The sequence below is a fragment of the Salvelinus alpinus genome, chromosome 39 (genome assembly GCF_045679555.1).
Source record: "Salvelinus alpinus chromosome 39, SLU_Salpinus.1, whole genome shotgun sequence".
NCBI classification, from domain to species: Eukaryota; Metazoa; Chordata; class Actinopteri; order Salmoniformes; family Salmonidae; genus Salvelinus; species Salvelinus alpinus.
Window position 1 is genome coordinate 2,787,191 of NC_092124.1, and position 21,576 is coordinate 2,808,766.

The 21,576-nt window shown below is 45.1% G+C and overlaps 1 protein-coding gene across 2 annotated transcripts in view; it reads right to left on the minus strand.

Annotated features, from left to right (window-relative positions):
• The window catches only part of LOC139566646 (catenin alpha-2), a 756,349-nt gene that overhangs the window by 648,921 nt on the left and 85,852 nt on the right, over nucleotides 1–21,576 (minus strand). The gene's annotated exons all lie outside the window — the stretch shown is intronic.

The window sequence follows — 21,576 nt, forward strand, 5'->3', positions numbered from 1 at the left end:
AAAAGTGATTCGACAATCAGGAAAGATAACAAAGCTTATGTGAAGAGTGTGAAAGAGTGTGAATGTGTGTGTGTGTGTGTGTGTGTGTGTGTGTGTGTGTGTGTGTGTGTGTGTGTGTGTGGCGTCAATATGCATGTGTGTGTGTGTTTTGTGTGTGTGTGTGTGTGTGTGTGTGTGTGTGTGTGTGTGGCGTCAATATGCATGTGTGTGTGTGTTTTGTGTGTGTGAGCGTATGTAGTGTGTCAAATCAAATTTTATTTGTCACATACACATGGTTAGCAGATGTTAATGCGAGTGAAGCGAAATGCTTGTGCTTCTAGTTCCGACAATGCAGTAATCTAACCTAACAATTTCACAACAATTACCTTATACACACAAGTGTAAAGGAATGAATAAGAATATGTACATAAAACAATATATGAATGGGTGATGGTATAGAACGGCATAGGCAAGATGCAGTGGATGGTATAGAGTACAGTATATACATATGAGATGAGTAATGTAGGGTATGTAAACAAGTGGCATTGTTTAAAGTGGCTAGTGATACATTTATTACATCAATTTTTCCATTATTAAAGTGGCTGGAGATGAGTCAGTATGTTGGCAGCAGCCACTCAATGTTAGTGATGGCTGTTTAACAGTCTGATGGCCTTGAGATAGAAGCTGTTTTTCAGTCTCTCGGTCCCTGCTTTGATGCACCTGTACTGACCTCGCCTTCTGGATGGCGGGGTGAACAGGCAGTGGCTTGGGTGGTTGTTGTCCTTGATGATCTTTTTGGCCTTCCTGTGACATCGGGTGGTGTAGGTGTCCTGGAGGGCAGGTAGTTTGCCCCCGGTGATGCGTTGTGCAGACCTCACTACCCTCTGGAGAGCCTTACGGTTATGGGCGGAGCAGTTGCCGTACCAGACTGTGATACAGACCGACAGGACGCTCTCGATTGTGGTGGTGGTGTTGGAGTCGTGTGTGTGTGTGTGTGTGTGTGTGTGTGTGTGCGTGCGTGCATGCGTGTATGTGTGTGTTGGAGTATCCATGTAGTATGTGTGACAGTGTGGGTAGAGTCCAGTAAGTGTGCAAATCAAATCAAATCGTATCTGTTACATGCGCCGCATGCTCTGAGTATACATCCTGCCAGTGCATGAGAGTCAGTGCAAAAAAGGGGGCCAATGCAAATAGTCCAGGTTGACTAACTGTTTAGCAGTCTTATGGCTTGGGAGTAGAAGCTGTTCAGGAACCTTTTGGTCCCAGAGCTGGAGCTCCGGTACCACTTGCTGTGTGGTAGCAGAGAGAACAGTCCATGACTTGGGTGGCTGGAGTCTATGACAATTTTTAGGGCCTTCCTCTGACACCGCCTGGTAAAGCGGTCCTGGATGGGAGGGAACTCGGCCCGAGTGATATACTGGACCTTACTCACTGCCCTCTGTAGCGCCTTGCACAGCTGTAAAACCTTTAGAGGATCTGAGGTCCCATCACAAAGCTTTTCTCCCTTTAATTATTTGAGGTTTTACCATTGAGATAACGTCTAAACCGGAGAAGCAGCATTATATTTGTTATTCCCCAGCCCATACATTAAGCTAACCCCAACTACCCCAATTTACCCATGTAGCCCTGTGCCTTTCCAAAGTAAAGCAGCACCATCAACTGCAGAAGCTGGATGCCAATGGACAAATTAGATAATAGGCTAGATAGTGACAGTGTACCCTGCCTTCTTTACTCTGTCTCCAGTCTGGTATAGGGCCTTATCTGTGTGTCCTGTGTCTGTCAATGTGTGGTACCTGATCCTTCCCGATGGGACGGGCTTGCCTGGACTGGACACTATGAAACGCCACTTTCAGTGTGAGCTGATGACATCAGAGAGATGGGACTCGGGGCGTGGCCACGGGAACCGGCATGGGAGGATGGCCGGTGTGCTGAGATTCTGCATCATCTATAATTACTTGAATGTTTGTTTAGAAGCACTAAATATCCCTGAAACATCGATTTGAAGGTTTCTACTTTATGCTCATAACTTGACTTGGTAAGATACGACGTGGAATAAATATGGAAGATGGAATAAAAAACAAAAAAAACATGATGTTTCATTCCGTTTCAACACTCGAGTTTCCGTACTTCAGGGATCTTCTGCCCAGCTTTGATATTTGCACGTAACCTCTGGCTCAGAGAGCAAACAACATTACTCATGTGATTAGAAAGGGAGGGCAGAGAGTGAGCCAATCAGGTAATGAGGAAAATGAGGCTTGTTGTTAAATTATGCATGGGGTAGACTGATTTGGTGCTGTCTTACAAGAATATATACAGTATGTTCAGTGTGGAGGGATGATCTGCTTCCCACAAACAGATGATTCTAGATTTTAGAGGGCCTACTAATGACATGAGAGAGACAGAGAGAATGAGAAGAGAGAGAGAGAGAGAGTAAGAGAGAATAGAGAAAGTGATAGAGAGAGGAGAGTGAGCGGAGAGGGAGAGTGGATAAAGAGACGGTAAGGTGGTAAGGCAAAGAAGATTAAGAGAAAGATTGAAAGCATGAGAGAGAGAGAGAGAGAGAGAGAGAGAGAGAGAGAGAGAGAGAGAGAGAGAGAGAGAGAGAGAGAGAGAGAAAGACAGAGAGAGAGAAAGACAGAGAGAGAGAAAGACAGAGAGAGAGAAAGACAGAGAGAGAGAAAGACAGAGAGAGAGAGACAAAGAGAGAGAGAGAAACGCAGAGCAAGAGGTCCCATACATCTTTGACTGCAGTCCAATCATGTCTAGCTGCATGTCAGTTGTACTGGCCCGGTCCCCAGTGTGGATGTGCTCACGCACACACAGACACACAGACACACACACACAAACACGCATGCACACTTGCTCTCTCACACACACACACACACACACACACACACACACACACACACACACACACACACACACACACACACACACACACACACACACACACACACACACACACACACACACACACACACACACACACACACACGCATGCACACTTGCCCTCTCACACACACACACAGCTGAGTCCCAGCTGTGTTGGGTTCAGGCAAGCGCAGCCCCTGCCCGGCTCACTGCACCAACCCCGTTGGGGATCACACACGGTCCAGCCCAGCGCTGGCCCTGCAGTCTCTCTTTATAGTCACTAAAACTGAGACACACTCAGTAGGTAGTAGCACAGTCACTGTGCACTGCAGTATATGGGCTGGAGAGAGAGAGAGAAAGAGAGAGAGGGGCAGACAGACAGACAGACACACAGAGACGTTTAGGAAGGAAAAGAGGGGATGGGGGGTAGGAAGTGAAAGAGAGAGAGAGAGGCTGAATCCCAAATCACCACCTTCCTCTTCCCTTCGCCCCTAGGCCCTCCATTTGCGTATTCACGCACAGCTCTGCCATTATGCACAAGTGTCCCAAAGCTGAGGGTGTCGGGGCTAATTAGACCCTCCAATAACCTCTTAGACTGAGCCAGCAACAAATCCTATAAGGCATCGTGTTATTTTTGGGTTTGCGAAATTTCACTAAAAAGAATAGAGCTGCATGCCTAATTATATGCCATTATATTTGTTCATGTCGGATTTCGAGACTTGACACATGTAAAAGATGAATTACCACCCAAACTGTTACTGAGGTTTATGTCTTGTAAAATGAGAAGAGGGTTGTGTTCATTTGAATTTCATGTTTTTTTATTATTATTTCGAAGTGGAAGACGAGTGCGTCCCGAAGTTGATGTGTTTAATGAGTTTCTCGCCACTCTCTCGAAGTCACCCTCTGAGTTTCGGCAGCAACACTTGACAACGGAGGGCCCTAGGAGCGAGTTGGTAGGGGCGAGGGGGTGGTTTGGGATTCAGAGAGAGAGTGAGAGAGTTTGGCTCTGGCCCAAACTAGTAAATCAGCCAGGAGTCAATAGTGTCAGAGAGCATGAAGTGGTGCAGCTCAGCCAGGAGAGCTTGGAAGGGGAATTATTGTGACGCAAACACAGAGGAGCAGCATGAGTGAAATATAGAAAGTAAACTTAGTACAGATATCAAAGAAAGTAAAGATATCCATGTCCACGCAAAAATAGATGTTTTTTCATAATCAAAATACTTGTCACCTTAAACCTTTAAGGACAAAACGCACGGCAAAGATGAATCGCTAAAAGCAGCTGGTGGCCGCAGTGTGTTAGTGAACACCTGCTGGGTGACGTACGGTGGCAATTCAACATCGTCAGAATGTCCTCTTTAGAGGTGATCGGATGGACAACCTCTGCTTTTAACCGTTCGTCGGTATGGTGTGGCTGTGCTGTACTTCTAGTGCCCTCGTGCACCGTGACTACAGGGGACGAGAATTCTTATGCAGCCTGCGCATCACGGTGAGTTCTAAATGGAACCTCGATCTCATATTGTCTCTGTGTGGACCCTGTCTGATGAGTCAGGGCCGTGACTGTATGTTCAGTGGAGGTAGATTAGTCAGCTCCCAAACAACACACACAAAGGAGAGAGCTGACCTTGGGTTCTCCTCTGCTGCTGCACCCGCGGCCCCATCTCTCTCATGCACGATTAAACCGGCGAGGCACAGCATCCCGTACACACACGCACACACACACATGAACACACACGGCTCTTTAATAAGCAAGTTAATTAGTGGACTCCTCAACGTTGGCGTCAACGGTCCGCTGCTATGCTTGACTGGGCTAACCCCTGTGTGTGTGCGTGTGCGTGCGTGTGTGTGTGTGTGGCGTGTGTGTTTGCATGTGGACGTGTTTAACTATACTTGTGGTGACCAAAAGTCCCCACAAGAATAGTAAATGAACAAAATATTTACCAACTGGGGACATTTTGTTTGTCCCCACAAGGTCAAATGTTATTTCTAGGGGGTTTAGGGTTAAGGTTAGAATTAGTTTAGGAGCTAGGGTTAGTTTTAGGGTTAGGAGCTAGGGTTAGATTTTGGGTAGGGTTAAGGTTAGGTTTTGGGGTTAAGGTTAGGGTTAGGTTTAGGGGTTAGGGAAAAAAGGATTCTGAATGGTAATGAATTGTGTGTGTCCACAAGGTTAGTTATACAAGACTGTGTGTGTGTGTGTGTGTGTGTGTGTGTGTGTGTGTGTGTGTGTGTGTGTGTGTGTGTGTGTGTGTGTGTGTGTGTGTGTGTGTGTGTGTGAGTTCACAACCCAACTGCCTCTGGGACTGCTGCTATATTGTCTCAGTGATACTTAGTCTTTTAGACTTACAGTCACCTACAAGCACACGATTACCTGCGATGCGGGGTTGCAATTCAACAGACTTGTTGTTGTCGTTAGCACTTGGGTGGAGAGAGCTGAGGACATCACAGAAGCCTAGAATACGTCCCAAATGGCACCCTATCCCTTTAATAACGCACTACTTTTGACCTGTGGCCATAGGGTGTCGACCAACTTCAAATGGGAAACGCATGTACCTTGTGTAGCTTGCATATAGTCTGGCCAACTGTCCTAATTGAGTTTCTCTCCACGTTGCAAATGCAACCTTGGTGCTACGGGCTTGGGAGGGATTCGGGAAAGCCAAGGCCTTTTCTCTTCCCGGAAGCCCGGCAAGCTACTGCAAGCGTTATCCCCTGTTAGTTTAAACGGGAAGTCAATGGAGATGCTGCTAAGGCATTAGGAATTCGAGAAGCATAAAAAGCTGTGATTAGATTCAGTTGGAGGCTCACTCAGAAGCGTCCATCGCGGAATGACGGAATGGACTCGCATCATTTGCAACTGTACGCTGTAGTTGCATGTAGCCTTGAAAGTGGGGCCGAGCTGCATCTGCTTGTTCCGGTCTCCAGTCGTACTTGTACTTGAATATATTGCAAAATATAAAAAGATGGACGGGAATAACTTAATGTAAGAGATTTCGCTATTGACATGCAACACTGGCATGTACCGTATGGGTCCTGGTCGAAAGTAGTGCACTAAACGGGGAATAGGGTGCCGTTTGGGATGCCGCCTTAGTCTCTCTTGCCCCAGATCACTACTGTAGCGATGGAATGGGATACCCATAGAAATAGAAATGACTAGAAGGGACAAAGCCACTCAGCGCATTGACCTAAATTAGAATGTCGACTCTAGTTTTTACATTTCTATGTGGGCGACCTTCCATTCTCCAGCTACGAAACAAGCACATTGTGGCCCCAGACGAACATAATGCCGAATGGTACATTACACTTCAAAATGAATTTATGTTGTGCCCCTGACATGCAGCTACTCACATAAATCATGTTGTCATACTTATAATAACTTGGAATTTTGGCTGAAGCAGCCGTTTTCAAGCATATCCAAACGTATAGGGCAAAGTTAATGGTCATATGAGGTTAATGCTACTTAATCAATGCCACATAGCTATGCTAATCGCCGTTTCAATTAACACCCAAGCCTAATGGTGAAATCTGTGATTAGCTCAGTCACATTGTGTTCGCGGAACTGGAGAGATGTGCTTTGTGTTAGAAGTGTGATAATCTCACCCGAGTGCTAAAAGTTGGTGCTAAAGTGGATGGAGGCCCATCATCATCTGCCGTAATGGCACCCTGCTCTCACGTCTGCTCTCCCTCGCTCAACTCAATTCAATTCAAGGGCTTAATTGGCATGGGAAATGTATGTTAACATTAGCCAAAGCAAGTGAAGCTGATAATAAACAAAAGTAAAATGAACAATAAAAATGAACAGCAAACATTACACTACCGTGCTTCTACACCTGTGTTGCTTGCTGTTTGGGGTTTTAGGCTGGGTTTCTGTACAGCACTTTGAGATATCAGCTGATGTAAATTTGATTTGATAAAGAATAAAGACATTTCAAATGTCATATTATGTATACAGTACATACAGTGTTGTGACGATGTGCAAATAGTGAAAGTAAATAAACATATACACTGCTCAAAAAAATAAAGGGAACACTTAAACAACACAATGTAACTCCAAGTCAATCACACTTCTGTGAAATCAAACTGTCCACTTAGGAAGCAACACTGATTGACAATAAATTTCACATGCTGTTGTGCAAATGGAATAGACAAAAATGTGGAAATTATAGGCAATTAGCAAGACACCCCCAATAAAGGAGTGATTCTGCAGGTGGTGACCACAGACCACTTCTCAGTTCCTATGCTTCCTGGCTGATGTTTTGGTCACTTTTGAATGCTGGCAGTGCTCTCACTCTAGTGGTAGCATGAGACGGAGTCTACAACCCACACAAGTGGCTCAGGTAGTGCAGCTCATCCAGGATGGCACATCAATGCGAGCTGTGGCAAGAAGGTTTGCTGTGTCTGTCAGCGTAGTGTCCAGAGCATGGAGGCGCTACCAGGAGACAGGCCAGTACATCAGGAGACGTGGAGGAGGCCGTAGGAGGGCAACAACCCAGCAGCAGGACCGCTACCTCCGCCTTTGTGCAAGGAGTAGCACTGCCAGAGCCCTGCAAAATGACCTCCAGCAGGCCACAAAAAATCTACAATTTTTTTCTGAGGTCTTGGCTGATTTCTTTTGATTTTCCCATGATGTCAAGCAAAGAGGCACTGAGTTTGAAGGTAGGCCTTGAAATAAATCCACAGCTACACCTCCAATTGACTCAAATGATGTCAATTAGCCTATCAGAAGCTTCTAAAGCCATGACCAAATTTTCTGGAATGTTCCAAGCTGTTTAAAGGCACAGTCAACTTAGTGCATGTAAACTTCTGACCCACAGGAGTTGTGATACAGTGAAATATAAGTGAAATAATCTGTCTGTAAACAATTGTTGGAAACAATTATACTGCCTTACTGAAGAGCTCACAGATTTCAACATGAAACGTCATAGGATGCCACCTTTCCAACAAGTCAGCTCGTCAAATGTCTTCCCTGCTGGAGCTGCCCCAGTCAACTGTAAGTGCTGTTATTGTGAAGTGGAAATGGCTCAGCTGCGAAGTGACACAAGCTCACAGAATGGGATCGCCGAGTGCTGAAGCGCGTTGCGTGTATAAAATTGTCTGTCCTGGGTTGCAACACTGAAAACTGCCTCTGGAAGCAACGTCAGCACAATAACTGTTCGTTGGGAGCTTCATGAAATGGGTTTCCTTGGCCGAGCAGCCTCACACAAGCCTAAGTCAAGTCACCATGCGCAATGCCAAGCGTAGGCTGGAGTGGTGTAAAGCTCGCCCACATTGGACTCTGGAGCTAAGGAAACATGTTCTCTGAAGTGATGAATCATGCTTCACGGTCAGTGGAGAAGCCAGCTACGACCCGGTCCGTTTTGTTTCATGTTTGTGACCTCATGAAAGACAATACAGCCACATTACCCTAACTCTGTTAATACAGGTTCCTCAGTTATGAGGCTTGCATTTGAATGCTGGATAAAATGTTTGACAAAGTATAAGTTAACAATGTGATTTAGTCTTCTAAAATGAAAAGTGTTTGTTTTATGGTAACGTGTGCCCAGTCAGTGGCCCCGCCCAAGTGAATAGACATTGGTTGGAAATGATGAACCAACCCCTTTTCCACTCTAGAATAAAAGCCCCCGTGGCGAAAAGTCAACTCAGTTTCAAATACCAAATACTTTTTTCCAAATACTTTAAAAAGGGCTAATTCTAATTTCATCTCTTCAGGCCAGAAAACGTGAGAGCTTGCTCCACACGTGAAATGGTATGAACTCTGAACTATTGATCACTCAAGAAGAAGTGAGTCCTAGATTACATCCTAACAGACTGCAGCTGGAAAGGTAGCAAATCTAGTAAGAACATTGACCGACGCAGAAAACCACATCTCACTCCACGATGACCCGGAAGAATCTACAAGGGACAATGGCGACCTCGACTGTGCAAACCAGAGCCTCACACCATCAGCTAAACTATCAAAGCCAGCTTCACGTAAATACAATGCATTACCTTTCTCCGAACGATCGATCAATAGTGGCATATGTATTTATGTGAGAATAGCGTCCAATGTCCGATAGAGACCCATTCCTTAGTCTTCCTTCCAAACACCCCCCGTTTCCTGCGTCTGAATCTATAGTGTTATAACCAAACTTGTCACGTTCTGACCATAGTTCTTGTGTGTTTTACTTGTTTTAGTGTTGGTCAGGACGTGAGCTGGGTGGGCATTCTATGTTGTGTGTCTAGTTTGTCTGTTTCTATGTTTGGCCTAATATGGTTCTCAATCAGAGGCAGGTGTTTTGTGTTGTCTCTGATTGGGAATCATATTTAGGTGGCTTGTTTTGTGTTGGGGTTGGTGGGTGGTTGTCTTCTGTCTTTGTGTTCTGCACCAGATAGGACTGTCTTGGTTTTCATGTTTGTTATTTTGTATTTTGTATAGTGTTCCCGTTATCGTCTCTTTGTTTATTAAATCATGTTGAACACTAGCCGCGCTGCATTTTGGTCCTCTCCTTCACCAACGGAAGAAAACCGCTACAAAACTGTTTTTGTTTAGTCCACTAGGGACGGTATTAACTGTATAATGTTATTATGTATTGTATATTCTGTAATTGTTTAATTAGTTAGTAAATAAATTGAGCCAATTTGTGTATAGATGATTCATAGTAAAGGCTAGGGTTCGTGCAGATAATCAAGAATTTTATGACATTCAGATGAGACTAATAGAAGGTGACTGCTATTTTTATAAAAGATCTTCAGATCTTTAAAAGTGTATTCAGGAGATAGCAGCTCTATATAAACTAACTCTTCCGTGGTGCCCCAGGTTATTTACGAGTTAATTGTTGCATGGTTTAATTCAATCACGTAATCAATCAAACATTAGATAATCGATTTGAAGAAGTCAGAGACACGACAGTAGTGTACTTCTAACTTCCTTTATATGCAGAGACATACACATTGTATCCATGAGTTCATCTGACTCTAGGGAAGTAGATAAAGTCACGAAGTATCCCTTTAAAAACCAAATAAGGTCAATGTCCGTGCCCCCGCAGAAACCTAATTAGCATAATAAAAACATCCCCATAAGAATCTGTCAGTTTAAACTAGAGATATAAGATTTTGTCTCAATCCACCGCACCTATTTAACACTTCTGCATCACAAAATTGTCTGTAGCATCCGAACGGTTTGGCCTACGAACTATGACTCCTCTATGGAAAGATGAGACTCGCACAAACACGATGGTGTTCTCCGTTTTGCTCTACGACCCCCACAAGCGTCTTGGGGCTTGTCTGAAGTCGGTACAGCCGATCTGCCCGCTTCTGGCTGTAGCGTCCGAACAGTTTGGGAAACACACAAATATGACCCTCACGAACATGTACATGTCAGTTGTTTTGCTCTAGGATGACCACAGGCCTCAAAAGACTCGTCTGAAGGTCCCAGAAGGTGTCACGCCCTGGCCTTAGTATTATTTGTTTTCTTTATTATTTTAGTTAGGTCAGGGTGTGACATGGGGTATGTGTGTGTTTTGGGTGATTATATGGTATAGGGGGTGTTGGTTGTAGTGTATGGGTTTGTGTTGAGTGTATGTGTCTAGGTATGTCTATGGTTGAGTGTAGGTGTTTAGGAAAGTCTATGGGTGCCTGATTTGGTTCTCAATCAGAGACAGCTGGTTATTGTTGTCTCTGATTGGGAGCCATATTTAAGGTAGCCATAGGCTTTAGGTGTTTGTGGGTAATTGTCTATGTTGAACGTAAGTAGCTTGTGTGTGCACTTTCGTTTGTAGCTTCACGGTCGTTTGTTGTTTTGTATAGTTTGTATAAGTGTTTCGTTTCGTGTTCATCTTCGTCGTTCTAATAAAAGAAGATGTATTCATATCCCGCTGCGCCTTGGTCCGTCTCTCCTCCACACGATCGTGACAGAATTACCCACCAAACAAGGATCAAGCAGCGTGATCAATGGCAACAGGAGCAAGGAACAAAGGATTCATGGACATGGGAGGAGATTTTGGATGGAAAGGGACCTTGGGTACAACCGGGAGAATATCGCCTCCCTCGTGAAGAGCTGGAGGCAGCGAAAGCCGAGAGGAGGCGATATGAGGAGGCAGCACGGAGGCAAGGCTGGAAGCCCGTGAGTACTACCCAAAAATTTATTGGGGGGGAGCTTAGAGGTAGTGGGCCGAGGGCAGGTAGGAGACCTGCGCCCACTTCCCAGGCTAACCGTGGAGAGCGGGAGTACGGGCGGACACCGTGTTACGCAGTAGAGCGCACGGTGTCTCCTGTACGTGTTCATAGCCCGGTGCGGGTTATTCCACCTCCCCGCACTGGTAGGGCTAGATTGGGCATTGAGTCAGGTGCCATGAAGCCGGCTCAACGCGTCTGGTCTCCAGTGCGTCTCCTCGGGCCGGCTTACATGGCACCAGCTTTACGCATGGTGTCCCCGGTTCGCCTACATAGCCCGGTGCGGGTTATTCCACCTCCCCGCACTGGGCGGGCGACGGGGACCATTCAACCAGGTAAGGTTGGGCAGGCTCGGTGCTCAAGGGAGTCAGTACGCCTGCACGGTCCGGTATTTCCGGCGCCACCTCCCCGCCCCAGTCCAGTTCCACCAGTGCCTACACCACGCACCAGGCTTCCAGTGTGTCTCCAGAGCCCTGTTCCTCCTCCACGCACTCGTCCAATGGTGCGTGTCTCCCGCCCATTACCACCTGTGCCTACGCAACGCACCAAGTCTCCTGTGCGTCTCCAGAGTCCTGTGCATCCTGTTGCTGCTCCCCGCACTAGCCTTGAAGTGCGTGTCCCCAGCCCGGTACCACCAGTGCCGGCACCACGCACTAGGCCTAATGTGCGTATCCAGGGTCCAGTATGCCCTGTTGCTTCTCCCCGCACTAGCCTTGAGATGCGTATCTCCAGCCCGGTACCACCAGTTCCGGCACCACGCACCAGGCCTACAGTGCGCCTCATTCGGCCAGAGCCATCCGTCCCCCCAGCGCCATCTGAGCCATCCGTCTCCCCAGCGCCATCTGAGCCATCCGTCTGCCCAGTGCCGTCTGAGCCATCCGTCTGCCCAGTGCCGTCTGAGCCATCCGTCTGCCCAGTGCCGTCTGAGCCATCCGTCTGCCCAGTGCCGTCTGAGCCATCCGTCTGCCCAGTGCCGTCTGAGCCGCCCGTCTGTCCCGAGCCGTCAGAGCCGTTCGTCAGTCAGGAGCTGCTAGAGCCATTCGTCAGACAGGATCTGCCAGAGCCGCCAACCAGACAGGATCTGCCAGAGCCGCCAACCAGACAGGATCTGCCAGAGCCGCCAACCAGACAGGATCTGCCAGAGCCGCCAACCAGACAGGATCTGCCAGAGCCGCCAACCAGACAGGATCTGCCAGAGCCGCCAACCAGACAGGATCTGCCAGAGCCGCCAACCAGACAGGATCTGCCAGAGCCGCCAACCAGACAGCATCTGCCAGAACCGCCAACCAGACAGGATCTGCCAGAGCCGCCAGCGAGCCATGAGCGTCCAGAGCCGCCAGCGAGCCATGAGCGTCCAGAGCCGTCAGCCAGCCATGAGCGTCCAGAGCCGTCAGCCAGCCATGAGCGTCCAGAGCCGTCAGCCAGCCATGAGCGTCCAGAGCCGTCCGCCAGCCATGGGCAGCCAGAGTCGCCCGCCAGCCATGGGCAGCCAGAGTCGCCCGCCAGCCATGGGCAGCCAGAGTCGCCCGCCAGCCATGGACAGCCAGAGTCGCCCGCCAGCCATGGGCAGCCAGAGTCGCCAGTCAGCCGGGATCGGCTGAATCCGCCAGTCAGCCAGGATCTACCAGAGACACCGAAGCGGATATTGACAATGCTGGAGTGGGGGCCACGTCCCGCACCCGAGCCGCCGCCATATTAGGGCCCACCCCGGACCCTCCCTTTATATGTCAGGTTTTGCGGCCGGAGTCCGCACCTTTTGGGGGGGGTACTGTCACGCCCTGGCCTTAGTATTATTTGTTTTCTTTATTATTTTAGTTAGGTCAGGATGTGACATGGGGTATGTGTGTGTTTTGGGTGATTATATGGTATAGGGGGTGTTGGTTGTAGTGTATGGGTTTGTGTTGAGTGTATGTGTCTAGGTATGTCTATGGTTGAGTGTAGGTGTTTAGGAAAGTCTATGGTTGCCTGATTTGGTTCTCAATCAGAGACAGCTGGTTATTGTTGTCTCTGATTGGGAGCCATATTTAAGGTAACCATTTCCTTTAGGTGTTTGTGGGTAATTGTCTATGTTGAACGTAAGTAGCTTGTGTGTGCACTTTCGTTTGTAGCTTCACGGTCGTTTGTTGTTTTGTATAGTTTGTATAAGTGTTTCGTTTCGTGTTCATCTTCGTCGTTCTAATAAAAGAAGATGTATTCATATCCCGCTGCGCCTTGGTCCGTCTCTCCTCCACACGATCGTGACAGAAGGTCCCGGTATCAGTCGGGAAAATTTATGGAAGTATATATGCAGACTGTTAGGTGACAAAATAAGGGGTTAAATGCATGACAAAAAAATAAACAAATGTTTCCTGATCTTTCTTATATCGCTCAGATACATTGGTTCCTCCTTTAAAAGTTGTGAGTTTACGCCACGGGACTTAGAGGTACCCAGCGTCACGGCTTCATTGCTCCAGACCACCGCAGGGGGGAGTTAGAGCACTCATTATGCATTTGGGTCCCAAGGTTTTTATATGACCAATCATATTGAGTGACGAATTTGACTTCATGCCACCCGTTGCTGGTGACTTTCTTCAGCAAAAACATTACGGTGGAAGCAAATGTAAGTAATTATAACGTCATAACGAGTCAAGCTAAAAAATTACAATTGAGAGGAATATGTTAGTTAATGTGGAGACATTAACGATTGTGCATATTTTTTTGCCATAAAGTTAATTTACGAAAATCGCTATTTAGCAAGTTTTTTTCCAGTCATATCCAATACCAGGTGTATCAAACTCCATTATTTGAATGATGCCGTGTCTGCATGTATGTATTACAATTATACACTTCAACACTCCTGCTCCTGGGACATCAATGATTACACATTGTAACTATGCAATAGACTAGAAACATGATTTAAGTGCTTCTACACCTGCATTGCTTGCTGTTTGGGGTTTTAGGCTGGGTTTCTGTACAGCACATTGTGACATCAGCTGATGTAACAAGGGCTTTATAAATAAATACATTTGATTGATTTAAGTAAAGGCTGATTTGAAATGTATATAGACAGAAAAATAAAAGTGTACACTACTCTTGCTATGCATATCTAACTCCCTTCATCTGCATTAATCTGAGGATGTTCTCCCAGCCATGTGGACAATTGAAAACGGGGCAGCAAAGTTTGTTTGTCACCAGAGCGGTTTAGAGTATATTACTATTTGCCTGTGATTAACCAGACCTTCAAACAAACTTGCTATGCTGAATTCTTGACGCACAACCGAAGGTGTTGCCATATCCTGCCAGCACGCCCACAAGCGAGCCACTCAGGCGGAGAATGACGCGTGGAAGAGGGCGAGGTACGAGGTGGGAGTAACAATCCAGTCTATTTTCTCTGAGACCGGCATAATAATGTAATGAAACAAGTAGGGAGCAGGTTTCGAACCCTCAACATTCTAGCCCGAAGTCCAGCACGCTATCGACTGTGCTCAAATGTATTAATTGAGGTTGGGGCTGATTGTGGCTAAAAACACTTTATCAATTGGAATCTTTAACATGGAAAGGGGAAAAAGTATTATTATTAGTTTTCACAAAGCGTAGCAGGATGGGCTATTAGCTGAACAATAGACTATTCAACCTTTACTAAAGAATTGTCTAATAGCCGAGCTAGGGGTGAACCCCCCCCCACCACCACCACTTGAGCTAGGTGTGCTAGGTGTATCTACCTTTCCACATCTACCTACACACATATCTAACTACACATGGTTAATGTTCTGAAAAATAATATATATATATTGGTCATGGCTCCCGAGTGGCGCAGCGGTCTAAGACACTGCATCTCGGTACAAGTGGCATTACTACAGTCCCTGGTTTGAATACAGGCTGTATCACATCCGACCGTGATTGGGAGTGCCATAGGGCGGCGCACAATTGGATCAAGGTTTGGCCGGGGTAGGCCGTGATTGTAAATAAGAATTTGTTCTTACCTGACTTCCCTAATTCAATTTAAAAAATAACTGGTGGCAACCACAACGTAATCAACAGGAGGTGAACAGTAGCTGGTGCTGAAAATATAGCTAACTTGTTATGCAAGTGTTGCACACCAACAGATGGAGAAAACCTACACCAGCCGAGCAATTCCTTTCAACAATAATCTTCATTTTAATTTGACTCCACAAACAACAAGAGGGCTTAATTGGAGTCTATTTCTTCTCAGCCTAGACCACTATAAAATAACTTAACTGGCTGAGGTAGGCTATGAGGCTTAACAGTCTAATAGAAGTAGGATTTTTTTATTAGGCCTACTTACAATTGCAACGGTCAAATATACAACTTGCAATGTATTCGATGCTTAAGTACTCTAAAGTGTTACATTTCTAACTCAAAACAGCAGTACAGTATTTCTTCATCAACATCTTTATGCTATCGTTATAAATTAACGAGAAAAAATACATTCAAATGCGGATGTTTATTTAAACAACATTTTCGTCGCACTTCCACCCAGCTTCAAGACCAAAGGTAAAACCTTGCTGAGATGAGTGGCATTTGTGGAGAGTCAGGCAGCATTGGCGGAGAGTCAGGCACACCTGTGTGCTCTGGAACTCCCCCTCCGACAGGTAGAGTCAACATACGTGGCGGGTTTGTCAGGTCGTCGGTTCACTCTGACGTTACCATTCCTCTTCTGACAACAGAACTTGACCAACTGCTCACCAGGCACAGCAAGGGCCGCCCGGACCGTTATGCTGTTCTGCTATTCCAAGGATGTGTAACCGAAGAGAGATACCACGAGTGGGCAAAGAATACAAACTGAGATGGATCCCGAGGCAAATGTGGCTTACCAGTGAACCTCCGGGTATTCATCATTAGTACTGTGTCTCAGAAGTTTCTGTCCATGATTGATGCAACCCGAAAAAGCATGAAAGACAGAGTTAATGAGTACTTGAGGTCACCGAGAAAGTCTGGACATGGCCTGCTCTCCCTTATGTAAGGAATTAGGCACTTTCCCATGTTTACTACAGTATGTACTGTAGGCTATGTTTACTTGTCAAACTGCACAGTAGCCTAATAAACAAATGCAGGTGGCTTATATCTTCAAAATGCTTTAAATTCTTTATTATCCAAATGTAAAAGCATATACTGTACAGTACTTTATTTCTTCATCAGCATATTTATGCTTTTTTAATAAAATAATGATGAAAATACTCTTTCAAAATGCAGATGTTTATTTAGTTATGGATCCATATCGAATTACTATGGGAATAAATATCACTGAATTACAGAAATATTGGAACAAAGTTGTCTAGTGAAGGCCAAAAATTTTGAATCCTCTTATGCTGTAGCCTACTCCCGACCATCACGTTGTACAGCGCCATATGTTCTATTCCATCCTAACGGAAACCGTGGGGGTTTCATTTTTCGTTTTTCTCGGAATAGAAACAGCATAATATTAATCAAATTAATTAAGCCAAATTTCTTCAAATCAATCCCATATACTATGTTATTACAAAAAAGGTTTTAAATTCTCTGGTAATGCCAATATAGAAGACTTTCAAATGCTTCTCAAAGATGCCTTCTGGTGGTCAAACTAGCACTAACTTGCATTAACAGAGAAAATGGCTGACAATTAAATAACCGCAAGGCATGCTGCAGTAGGATACAACTTTTAAAGGAGGAACCACTGTATAGGACAGACACTTCAGAATGACTGAATCTGTTATTCAATATGTTTGTATGGGCTAATAGCAGTAAGGCCAAATAAATGTTTTCATCAAATATTTTTTATAAATACTACTCCCCAGGAGTGGATAGAGAGTAGTAGCGTGAGAAGAGGAGAAATGGTGACACAGAGACACTGGGTGGCCAAAGGAACAAAGAGAATATGAGGAGAGGTGAGAGGAGCAGAATGTCCAGAGGCCTCAGGACATTATCACCTCTGTCACCTTTACTGTGTTCACACCCTCTCTCTCACATACAGTTCTCAGAGCAGTCCTCTATGTGAGTGTGTTAGGACCAACTGCTGTGCAGTAGCTGCATAAGTGCAGGGCCGTGACCTGGCAAAGTCCACGGAGAAAGAAAGGCACTCTCTTTCCACTGTGACCTTGTGTAGCAGAGTGCTCTAGCCTAAGATCAGCCAAGCCCAGCTGGAGTTAGACTAGGGAATTGCTCAGAACGAGAGAGGTCAGAGAAGGAGTGATTGAGTAATCAGTGCAGGACCGATGGGCTTGGGCTGCAATCTCATCGAGCATACAGGAGAAGGGGAGTGACTGTTGGGGACTGTTGGTTTAACTTCTAGTTCCTCCCAAACCCGGATCCGGGAGCACCCCCCACAGTAAAAAAGCTGACTAGCATAGCCTAGCATAGCGTCACAAGTAAATACTAGCATCTAAATATCATTAAATCACAAGTCCAAGACACCAGATGAAAGATACACTTCTTGTGAATCCAGCCATCATTTCTGATTTTTAAAATGTTTTACAGGGAAGACACAATATGTAAATCTATTAGCTAACCACGTTAGCAAAAGACACCACATTTTTTTACTCCACCAGTTTTTTACTCCATCAGTAGCTATCACTAATTCGACTAAATAAAGATATATATAGCCACTAACCAAGAAACAACTTCATAAGATGACAGTCTGATAACATATTTATGGTATAGCATCTGTTTTTCTCGAAAAATGTGCATTTTTCAGGTATAAATCATAGTTTACCATTGCAGCCACTATCACAAAACTCACCAAAGCGACTAGAATAACTACAGAGAGCAACGTGTATTACCTAATTACTCATCATAAAACATTTCTTAAAAATACACAGCGTACAGCAATTGAAAGACACAGATCTTGTGAATCCAGACAATATTTCAGATTTTCTAAGTGTTTTACAGCGAAAACACAATATATCGTTATATTAGCATACCACATGAGCTAACATCACCCCAGCATTGATTCAAGGCAAAAAGAGCGATAACGTTATCACCACCAAAATATATTAATTTTTTCACTAACCTTCTCAGAATTCTTCAGATGACAGTCCTGTAACATCATATTACACAATGCATATAGAGTTTGTTCGAAAATGTGCATATTTAGCATCACAAATCGTGGTTATGCAATGTAATCAGTCAAAACATGGCATGCATTCTGGGCGGCGCCATCTTGGAAAGGCACCTAAGTTTACGATTATTTATCGATTAGATTGACAAAAAAAATACAGGTTGGACAGCTAATGAAAGATGCATTAGTTATTAATGCAACCGCTGAGTTAGATTTTTAAAATTAACGTTACTAGACATACAGTGTGCGTTACAGCCAGACTAGTGCCGCAATAATGGCCGACAAATGCGTTTACATTTTTCCACATAAATACGGAATAAAATCATAAATAGCTCTTACTTTTGGACGAGCTTCCATCAGAATCTTGGGCAAGTTGTCCTTTGTCCAAAAGAATCGTTGCTTTGTTGTAAAACGTCCTCTTCAACTTCGGAACTAGCAGCTAACAATAGCTACGTGGCACACACATGTCCAAATCCTCAAAGCGCAATACTACGAAATTCCGAAAATAGCAATATACTCGCATAAACTGATATAAATCGGTTTAAAATAACTTCGTTATGATGTTTCTAACACTTATATCGAATTAAATCACAGACGGATATATCTTATGCCGATAACGAGAGCTTTTGAGCATGCCATTCTGATGTCCTCTCTTGCGCCTTGACGAGCGTCCAAAAGAACGGACATGTCACTCCATGGCCTTTTATAAACTCTGAGAAATACGTAGAGACTCCATTCCACTTCTCATTGGTTACTGACATCCAGGGGAAGGCGGGTGCAGTTCATTTCGACCCATAGGGCACACACAGAGCTTTAAACTGATCTGAGAACAGAGCCTAGATTTCTGACCTTCGCATGTCCTGTCATGATTTTCGCTGTAGAAAGAGTTCTGGTTCACCCACAGACATAATTCAAACGGTTTTAGAAACTAGAGATTGTTTTCTATCCAATAGTAATAATAATATGCATATTGTACGAGCAAGAATTGAGTACGAGGCAGTTTAATTTGGAAATGTAAAAAAATAAATAGTGCTAACAGCTCCCCCTATTGACAAAAGGTTAACATCTGCTACAATAGCATTCAAAGCATGTTGGTGCGTTCAACGTGCAAATCTGTAACTTTTTTGTCAATTCCTATTTGCTGGAGACATAGAGGTTATGACCATCATGCTCGCAATTTAGACGCAATTCTGAACAAAATACCTACATTTTGTCCGAGTGTAAGACAAAATTCAACAAATTGTTAAAGTACACAAGCGTGAGGCCAGCCAAAATTGGCGCAGCTACAGCAGCAAAAACAACAGCAACACATTTGGCTATCAAGCCAATGCAATCATTAAAGCTCTCTCTTCTACTTAAATATTCACAACCACAACCCTAAAAAAAAATTTACTCACACCAAAGACTACTCTGGCCTTGCCTTTCAAGTCTGTATTTATACTCAACGTTCCATTTCCTTTTAATACAAAGGTTAAATTCCCACTGAAGTTAATTTATAGATCTGCTCACAGTATCCACTGCAACCCGTCCGTCTGGCGGCATGCTGCGAACAAGCAGGGTTTTCCGGCTGCCTTCGAAATACATGCCTCATGCTCAGCAGTCCACCAACTCCAAAAAATGTCAGGAGGAGGAGAGAAAGCAAACGAAGGAGAGAAATCAAAACGGAGAGAAGAGAAGGGTACTACCAATGCTCAGCAATTAGCTACCCCTTCAAAACAGAGATGGTTAATTCCTAGAGATTTCACATCAGTGATTTGGCCCGTCTGCGTTGTCATCAGTGTTTATTGCAGGTATCTGTTTTGTTAAACCCGGCCATGATACACTAAATGGACAAAAGTACGTGGATACCTGCTCGTCGAAAATCTCTTTACAAAATCATGGGCATTAATATGGAGTTGGTCCCCCCTTTCGCTGCTATAACAGCCTCCACTCTTAGGTCTGGCTCGCAGTCGGCATTCCAATTCATCCCAAAGGTGTTCGATGGGGTTGAGGACAAATACAGCTCCCGACCAATATTCCTCCTCCTCCCAACTTTACAATTGGCACTACGCATTCAGGCAGGTAGCGTTCCCCTGGCATCCGCCAAACCCAGATTAGTTCGTCGGACTGCCAGATGGTGAAGCGTGATTCATCACCCCAGAGAACGTGTTTTCACTGCTCAAAATCAAATCAAATGTTATTGGTCGCATACACATGTTTAGCAGATGTTATTGCGGGTGTAGCGAAATGCTTGTGTTTCTAGCTCCAACAGTTCAGTAATATCTAACAAGTAATATCTAACAAGTTCACAACAATACACACAATACACACACATCTAAGTAAAGGAATTAAGAATATTGAAATATTTGGATGAGCAATGTCAGAGCGGCATAGACTAAGATACAGTAGAATAGAATACAGTATTTACATAGGAGATGAGTATTGCAAAATATGTAAACATTATTAAAGTGGCCAGTGATTTCAAGTCTATGTATAAAGACAGCAGCCTCTAATGTGCTAGTGATGGCTATTTAACAGTCTGATGGCCTTGAGATAGAAGCTGTTTTTCAGTCTCTCGGTCCCAGCTTTGACGCACCTGTACTGACCTCGCCTTCTGGATGATAGCGGGGTGAACAGGCAGTGGCTCGGGTGGTTGTTGACCTTGATGATCTTTTTGGCCTTCCTGTGACATCGGGTGCTGTAGGTGTGCTGTTGCGCCTTCTTCACCACACTGTCTAGTGGACCAATTCAGTCTGTCAGTGATGTGTACGTTGAGGAACTTGAAGCTTTCCACCTCATCCACTGCGGTCCCATCGATGTGGATAGGGGGGGTGCTCCCTCTGCTGTTTCCTGAAGTCCACGATGAGCTCCTTTGCTTTGTTGACGTTAAGTGAGAGGTTATTTTCCTGGCACCACACTCCCAGAGCCCTCACCTCCTCCCTGTTGGCTGTCTCGTCATTGTTGGTAATCAAGCCTACTACTGTTGTGTCGTCTGCAAACTTGATGATTGAGTTGGAGGCGTGTGTGGCCACGCAGTCATGGGTGAACAGGGAAGTGGAGGTATTTACTACCTTTACCAACTGGGGGCGGCCAGTCAGGAAGTCCAGGACACAGTTGCACAGGGCAGGGTTCAGATCCAGGGCCTCAAGCTTAATGATGAGCTTGAAAGGTACTATGGTGTTGAATGTTGAACTATAGTCAATGAACAGCATTCTTACATCGATATTCCTCTTATCCAGATGAGATAGGGCAGTGTGCAGTGCGATGGCGACTGCATCGTCTGTGGATCTATTGGGGCGGTTAGCAAGTGGGTCTAGAGTGTCAGGTAAGGTTGAGGTGATATGATCCTTGACTATTCTCTCAAAGCACTTCATGATGACAGAAGTGAGTGCTACGGGGCGATAGTCATTTAGTTCAGTTACCTTTGCTTTCTTGAGTACAGGAACAATGGTGGCCAACTTTAAGCATTTGGGGACAGCAGACTGGGATAGGGAGAGATTGAAATGTCCGTAAACACACTAGCCAGCTGGTCTGCGCATGCTCTGACTACGTGGCTAGGGATGCCGTCTAGG